Below are 8,805 nucleotides of genomic sequence, written 5' to 3' on the forward strand. Positions count from 1 at the left end.
ATATATACATACATATATATATATATATATATATACATGTATATACATACATACATATATATAATAATAATAATAATAATAATAATAATAATAATAATAATAATAATAATAATAATAATAATAATAATAGTAATGATAATAATAATAATAATATAGATTTAATCAAACGATTAAATGTGGTGCTTAAAATGTTTGAGGCACCAGAATTTGGTAAGGTAAAAATCAAAAACAAAATCAAGAGATTTGGTGAATAAAATTTGAAGAAAAGCAACAAAAATGCATTAGGTTATAGCAGTGCGTACGTTTCGTACAAACTTCATTAATTTATGTAGTGAGAACACCACATAAGATATGCAATGAAAATGTACTCCTCAGCTGCATAATGGGAGTTCATTTCAGGAAGTCATTTTATAGATGTGTACAAATACAAAAGTAGGAGATGAAGAAAATACCATCTTGACTGGGCTGTTAATCAACAGTCTAGACTGTTTTCATCTGTGCTCCTTTTCTGAGGAGATAAATATTTATGAACTGTTTTTCTGTTAAAGAAAAATAAATTTTTTTTTTTAACTGTTTTCCCGTTAAGGAAAAAATAATTTTTGTCACAAGACTTCTTTTTGTGTGTAAACAATGGAAGACGACATGGTGTCACACCTCGAATGTTTGCTGTGCAACGTGGACATCCCGCTTTTGCAGGAATAAAATAACCAGATAGAACAGGTTAATCAAGTCAACCAAGAAGGATATAAGGACGAGGAAAAGGTAAACAGTTTTTCTGCCGCCGTTGGCGGACAATTCCGAGATATTGAAGTTTCGAAAGAACATTTATTCAAATATAGGAATTTAATTAAAAGAACTGGCAATGAAACAAGGCTAATTCCACCAAAGGAAATAATACAAGATCTAGCCGTGAGAACTGTGATATATAAAATATATAACAGAAAAGAGAAAAGAATTATGATGAAGACTGACATAGTTGAAAAGTGTCTCGCCCCCATTTGGGAAAAAATAAAATACGTAAGAAAAGGTCTTCGCAACGCTACAATAGAGGTGCAATTTGAAAGCGCCGACGTTGCCAAAGAAATTTCTACACACACGTTGAAAGCAGATGAAATTATGTTATTACCCGCGTACCTCGGCCGGAGAACCGCAAAAATTATAATAGAGGAAATTCCGGCCGAGTATGATGTGTACTGGATGGCAGCAGCTTTAATCTACGATGCGGAGGAAGACATTAATATTCTCTCCATGAAAAAAAGCGAGGCACTCAATTGGAAGGAGTAGACCCTGGAATTATTAGTTCAAGCCTCTAATGAGACCCTGGAATCCAGAGCAGACAGGATTTTTATTAGGGAGGGACTCAGTGCAAGAGTGTCTGTGGAGGGACGGTGGCCCAGATACTTTAAATGTGGTGAGAAGGGTCACGTCCGCTCCGAATGCGAGAAACTTTAAAAAACGACACAGAAGAAAACAGAATTCCCTCCCCAACAGGAGAAAGACTCGCAGGAGAAAGCCCAACAGAAAAAAGAAACAGCTAAAACCGGGATAAGTCAAGAGAGAGAAAAACCACAAGAAAATATAATAGAAAAAGAAAAAGGAAACGTAACAACAGAAGAAGGAATGGACTTTACGGTAGCGACTCCTAAAAGGAAAAAAACCCATTGGCCCTGACTCCCCTCCCCTTACAAAAAAACGAAAAGAAACGTTGCAAAACACAAAAAAAAAATACCTCGTCCATTTCCAAATCGAAACTCACCCCTAACCCTCCGCATAAACACAGACATGAAAAAAGTGTCTCGTATAACTCAAAAAATGAAGTGTTGCACGACCACATAACAAGAAAGAAATATACTGTTTTAGGACCTATTGAAGGTAAACCGCCACAGGTGCGGCTAGAATCGATAATGAACATTATGAACAGTTCAAACAACGTTATGTGGATGACATTTTTGACGTGAGTCAGTATATTGTCAAAGAAAAAATTGTTTTGGCACCAACAGCTACACCAGATAGAGAAGAAATAGGAGGAGGGGACGACGCAAGTCGTGAAGCCCCTTCTCAAGCTTAAAAGGTAAACATCACAACTTTTTATTATGATGATTAAGTTATGGTGTGTAAATGTGCGTGACCTGGGTCGAAATGGAAGCAGACATGCCTCCTGGACGACCTCAGGTCACGAAAGATAGATATGTGTTGTGACTGAGTCCAAGTTGAACGGCCCACAGTCGTTCTCGCCTCTTCTGAACGACAACGAGAAATTTATTTCTCTGAGTCAAGGAAGGGGTGGGGTCGTTGTAGTGCTGTTCAAAAAAGGCTTGCACGTACAGGTAAGTACAGTCTTTCTAGACCCAGAAGGTAGGCTGGTCGTTCTAGATGTGACACACGTGAGTAAGCAGTCCTTCAGGCTGGTGGCAGTCTATGCTCCAAAAGAGGATAGACAAACGGTTTTCTTTCGTGACTTGGAGAATTTCCAAGTGACGAAAGAAAACTTTAGTTTTAACAGGAGACTTCAACACTATTCTCGATGCGCGATTGGATAGTGGTGGCTCGGCTAACAGAAGAGAAAGCTCTGGCCTAAAAAAGGCTACTAGCGAGCTATAAACTAGTAGACTGCTACAGACTGGATGAACCGCTCGTTTCACAGTGGACGTGGTCTAATAACGACGGTTCACTCAGGTCTTACTTAGATAGGGTTATTATAAAAGATAGTGATAGAGATATAGTTAGCTGTCTGCAATTTCATTGTACCTCTTACATGGATCATAAATTTGTGACGTGTGAACTACAGTTAGCTAAGTGTCATAGACAGGGGCCCGGGTACTGGAAGATGAACAAGTCTATTTTGACTAGTAAAGTCTTCCGTACCCGAGTTAGGGAGTTAGTTCAGAGGGCATTTATGCGGAGCCATCGTGAACAACAGATGGCGGTGCGCCCTCAAACGAGCCATTCGTTTAGAGTCTCTTAGATTTAGCTAAGAGCTAAATTTAGAGGGGTCTAGAATAGAAGGGCAATTAACTAAGGAATTAGAGGAGGCCATAGCATCAGGCTCTGCATCCAGAGTGTTGGCGGCGAGAATGGTATTATTCCGTCACCTTCAAGCCAAACACGAAGGCTGTAGAGTCAGGGTTAAGTTATGCGCGGTGGGCAGAGAAGGTATTAACGTTGCTGGATGGGCCCGTCGTGTAGAGAGTCGGAGGGGCAGAGAAGCCTCTGTACAGTCTTTAATTGACAAACAGGAGCGCTTGATCGAAGGACAGGGGGAGATGCAGAAGACCTTTCATCAGCATTTCGCACAGTTGTTTGGGACGAGCGAGGCATTGGACCATCGCTATCCAACGTAATTCCATCCAACACTACCGTGGCAAGCCAGGACTCACTACCACTACTACATTGGGAGCACCTTGTTTGGCACCACTATATGACCTGATTTCACCCAGCCCTACTGTTGCAAGTCAAGTTTCACTGCCGCTACAGCAACAACAGTCTGCTACTGTTACTACAATAGGACCACTGACCAATGATCCTACCAATATAGAAAAACCTCTACTATGCCCACGTCAAAAACCTTGTTGTTACCATTCTCAAAGTAATTGTAGATTTGGCCCCAGCGGCACCAACAACAAGGGATGCTGTGCTTTTTTCCATCCTACCTTATGCCGTAGACTTGTTAAGGGCACCGGTCCATATGGTATAACGGGAAAAAACTGCCCTCACCTCCACCCCCTTACTGTCCTAAATACAGAGTCCATGGCCTTGATCCTAAATATGGATGCACAAAAGGCAATGGATGCACCTTCTTCCATCCTAAACTGTGCCAAACTTCTGTGTCACTAAGCATGTGCTTGAACCCAGAATGCACCACCACCATCTGAAGGGCACAAAACGATAGAAAAATAAATATAAACAGCAGCAGAGCAACGACAAAAACCAAGTGCAACCACATTTCACCGAATACAACCAAACAACGAAGACAGAACAATGGAAAAATCATAACACTAAATAGCATAAACATGAACCATGTATCATCTGACCAAGTGGCAAATCAAAGAGGCAACTCTTTTTTAACTAATTTATCTAGAAAATATGAAGGCCGACCTAAGCCAGGAGATCAAATGAGTTATCTGCAATCATTTATGCAAAACACAAGGAACTGTTGAGGAAAAGAAATTGTGTCTTAGTGTACCTATATGTTCTGATCCTGAATTGGGCAGGGGACGTATGGCCCGTGGTCCCAGCCTTGGATGAACCTTGAAGCTAATGTTGAGGTCATTTGGACAATGCTAGCGGTATATATCCACGTCGTGCAAATGATGTACCGCTCGCGGCGGCGCTGGAGAGAGTAGAGTTTCAAGGCTTTAAGACGGTACCAGTAATCGAGATCAATCATGTCTTTAATTCGTTTAGTGAATGCCCTCCATTCACTCACACCTACAACTCAATCCCCCACTATTACCTGCCCATCCTTTCCCCTGCACACCTACCGTTCCCTCATCTCTGCCCCTCTCTCAATCTCCTCTCTGTCCCCTTACATTTCTCTTGTCACCCTCTTTTGTCTCTTCCCTCCCACAACTTGCTTCCCCCTCACCTACCCAACTTATTCTCATTTCCCTGCGCTCATTCTTCCATCACACCTCTGCTCTGTCTATACTTACATTCAAAAGCCAACTGAACACACAACCACAGCCACACACAAGGAAGATGAAAAGAAATTGGAAGTCTACAAAGATAGGATTGTTCCTACGTGCCTGGGAACTCGCAGAATGCAATTCGCCAAATAATTTAATTACAGCTGCCCTGAAGATAAAGGGGTTTCTCCAGATCTGTAGCACAAATAGAGCAGAAGAAGAAGGAGTTTATCCGATCTTATACGCTCGTACGGCCACAGCTGCAGAAACTGGACATCATTTCCAAAAGTGGCGAAAATAATGATGACACTGCCTGTGAGAAACCTCACACAGAAAGCAGTGGCAACGTCGACACCAAAGATAAAAAGCTCAACAAGTAAGGAAGCGAGAGAAGTGTGAACAACCACAGTCACAATACCTCTCAAAGCAACAATGTAGAAGTAGAAAAAGAAGAAACCAAACAAAAGCGAAGTGAAAATGGTTCTAAAATAAAAGCCCAAATCTGAAATATAAACCCACCGCTAGAGCTGAATCAATCACTCACGCAACGAAAGAAAGAACCATGCTCGAAAAAAATCTACATCCCAGCACAAACCTGCAGAAAAGAAGGTCAAACATAAGTCATATGCAGATGCAGTACAAACTGCAGCGGTTGAGCAACAAAATTTTATAAGTGTGACACAGGAAATAGGGCAACGGTTGTCATGACTACAGACAAAGCCGAACTATGTACTCTTGCATGCAAGACTGCCACAATTGATGAACCTTGGTTGGCCATCCATCACACCAACACCAACGCTATTTCTACTAATGAATATAAGACGCCTGCTACAGAACAACAAATGCAAAATTGCGCTCTTGAAGAATCTTTCTGCGTGTAAGCAAGCTATATGCATTGCACTTACAGAAACACATCTGTCTGCAGACACAAATGATGCGGAGATACACATACCAATGTATGCTATCTTCCGTACGGACAGAAGAAAAAGAAGTCATGGTGGAGTGGCAATGTACATCTGCGAAGATGTCACACCATTAACCCTGTTATCAAACTCGAACTCATAGTACATCTAAAGCAACTTGATATTGTGATGTGCACACTATATCGCCCACCTGATGCCTCAAATCATAATGAAACATTTGAGGAAAGCCTCAGTGTGATAAAGGAAGTACTAACACAATTGGATCAACGTACTACTACACTCCTGATGGGTGACTTCAACTTCGCCAGCATCAAATGGTCTGAGGGCAACATAACCCCAGTAATGACTCACAAAAAGCGAAATCAAGCAGAATCTCTACCTGATCTTACGAAAATGCTATTCATGGAGCAGATCATACTCTCTCTAACTAGGCACAAAAATATCCTGGACCTCTGTTTTACAAACAATGTGGAAATTATCCACAACTTAAATATATCACCGACAATATTCTCAGACCATACCAGGATAGAACTGACAATGTGTAACCCGGAATTAACTAAAGATAAATTCCGCACAGAAGGTGCTCAAACCCTATCCAGCCTAAATTTCTATAAAGCTGACTGAAAGTCACTTGAAAACCAGATACTCAAGCACGACTGGCTTAAAAGCCTCTCTATGCAAGACATGGATATGAAACTCAATAAATTCATTTCAATAATGTGAGCCATATGCATTAAATATGTCCCAGAGAAGGGAGCCAATACACACAAAACATTATTCCCCGAAACAAGAGAATACTCATGCGATGGGGAATAAAGATCTCGAATCGTTTAAACAAACACCTTAATGACAGTGTGATCTCTTCGAGATTGAAATTAAACTCAAAATCTCCCATAAGAAAAAAAGAGAAGAAAGAGAAACATGGGCAGTCGAAAATATAAAATGAAATCCTAAAGCTTTTCGTTAGGATGTACAGTATATACTCTATCAATTGTTGTACTCAACTTAATCTCAGAATGATCTTGGACCTTTCTACCTATTTTGCGTCTATTCCATTTATCATTAATGCATGTGTAATAAGAAGGAAACTTGTGATATTGTGAAATTGTCCCCCCGACACTGATTAAAGAAGTCTGTTTAAATGGTGTCCTTTGGATTTTTAATTTGATTTGCAGCTGTCTCAGCAGTGAAGGAAAGCATTGTCCATTTTCTAAATGCATAGAAAGTTATTGAATGGTTGGGTGCCTTTCGTAGATTAGAAATCCAAATATGCGCCAGAAGGCCTCATTACTGCTTATGTATCTCCCTAGTTGGTATTGCTTAACTTCCTCGTTAATGTTTTCTTGAAAGGCGAAAGAAGCAGCTTCACTGCCTTTATTTATGTATTTGCATATATACTTTATGCTCTTCATATAGTTGCAATACTCTGTATTGATGTGATCAACGAAAGTCTTTGACAGACATGGGCAATAAGGAACTACCCATCGATTGTCTACTTCACAATTTCCAACTTTGGTTTGCTCTCCTCCATCTTCTACTTCCTTTCTTCTGTATGTGGGATATCCATCATTGCCAAACTGAGTGTGATAAGTAAAATTCTTTGGATATTTTTTGTGCATTTCCCTTCCTTCATGCATGGTGACTGAGGGTTTTGAGCACTACAAGGGCCATGAACCATATGAGATACCACGATGTCATAGAATGTCCGATCTATGGCAGCATTAGGAATTTCGGCCTAACTTACAGAATCAATTTGATTTAATTTTTGTGCATAGCCAAAGTAAAATATGGGCATGAGGTAACCCTTTTTTCTGCCATTCCACTGTATACATGGAACAGCGAGCTTCCCCAAGGATATATGACTTTGAAAAGAGGTGCACCATCTTATTTAATTTTAAGTGAAAAACCCGTACTGTGGGATTAATGTCTATGACGTGCTCGTTGATCGCAAAAATTCATGGTCTTCATTTTCTAGTGGTAAAATTCTCCCAATTTGATTATATACTTGCCCTAGGATTTTGAAGGCGTGCATGAGTCCTCCCTCATTCACAATATTTACTCCAAATGAGGTCATTTAGAAAGCATTAATATAGTATTGCATTTTTTGTAGAAAATGCTTTGGATGCTGGTGTGGTGAGTTCCACGAAGAAATTTTTCAGGGCTTCAGGAGGGTTAGGAAAAAAAGGCAGCATAATTTTCCTCTTCCTGCAGCATACCCCAAGTCGTTCATTTAACCAATTTTACCACCATAGTAACAGCACTGGTGACACATTGAGCCAATTTAAGATTCATAGCAATGAAAGGAGTTGTAATTGAAAGCAGGAAGATGCCGTTGCTGATGCGACCTACCTTCGTTTTGTCTGATCCGGTCATTTTCACGTCTATTTGCAATTTCTAGTGGTGTTTCTTGCAGACATGTGATGCTCTTCGAAGACGAGCAATTGCAAGTTGAGCATTTCTTTGATTTTCGTTTTCTGCTGCACGTCGAGCTACCATCATTTGTTGGCTATCTGCACGTAGTGCATTACTTTGATATTCGTTTTCTGCTGCACATCAAACTGCCCTTCTTTGTTGGCTGTCTGCACGTTGTGCATTTCTTTGATCTTCGTTTTCTTCTGCACGTCGAGTTGCTATCCTTTGTTGGCTATCTGAACGTTGTGCATTTCTTTGATCTTCGTTTTCTGTTACACATCGACTGCCATTCTTTGTTGGCTATCAGCAAGTCGTGCATCTCTTTGATGTTCGGTTTCCAATGCATGTCGAGCTTTCTTTCTTTGTCTATCATCTGTAAACCTTGTACGTCTCTCATCTTCGTTTTCTGCAGCACGTCTTGCCTTTCTTTGGTGTTCGTTTCTTGACGCTCTTTTTTAGGAGATATTTCTTTTGATAACGAATATCAGTATTTAATAATCAAATGAAATTTCAAATGCTGTGTCCTGTCAGTGTTAGCGCTAAATGTTTGGCGCTATATTACAGGAGTGTAAGGCAAGGCGTTGTGTGATAGAGAAATGTAACTGTAGCAGTCGGTAGTTAAAGCTAAGCAGATCTGTAAGTTGGAACGCATGTTGTTGATGTGAATTGTCTTTTTCTGGGTGTGTCGATGTTTTCATTTCCATGTCAGCTTCTGTCTGTGTGTGTCTTATGCGTCTTGCTTCGCTGTCGGATTTTCTCTGCCTATCTCAAAGAAGTTTGTATATTTCTATCTGAACCGACAAGCTAGAAAAATAGCTATAGAACAATAGACTTACCGAATTCAG

Source organism: Octopus bimaculoides, chromosome 3 (assembly GCF_001194135.2).
Source record: "Octopus bimaculoides isolate UCB-OBI-ISO-001 chromosome 3, ASM119413v2, whole genome shotgun sequence".
Classification (NCBI taxonomy): domain Eukaryota; kingdom Metazoa; phylum Mollusca; class Cephalopoda; order Octopoda; family Octopodidae; genus Octopus; species Octopus bimaculoides.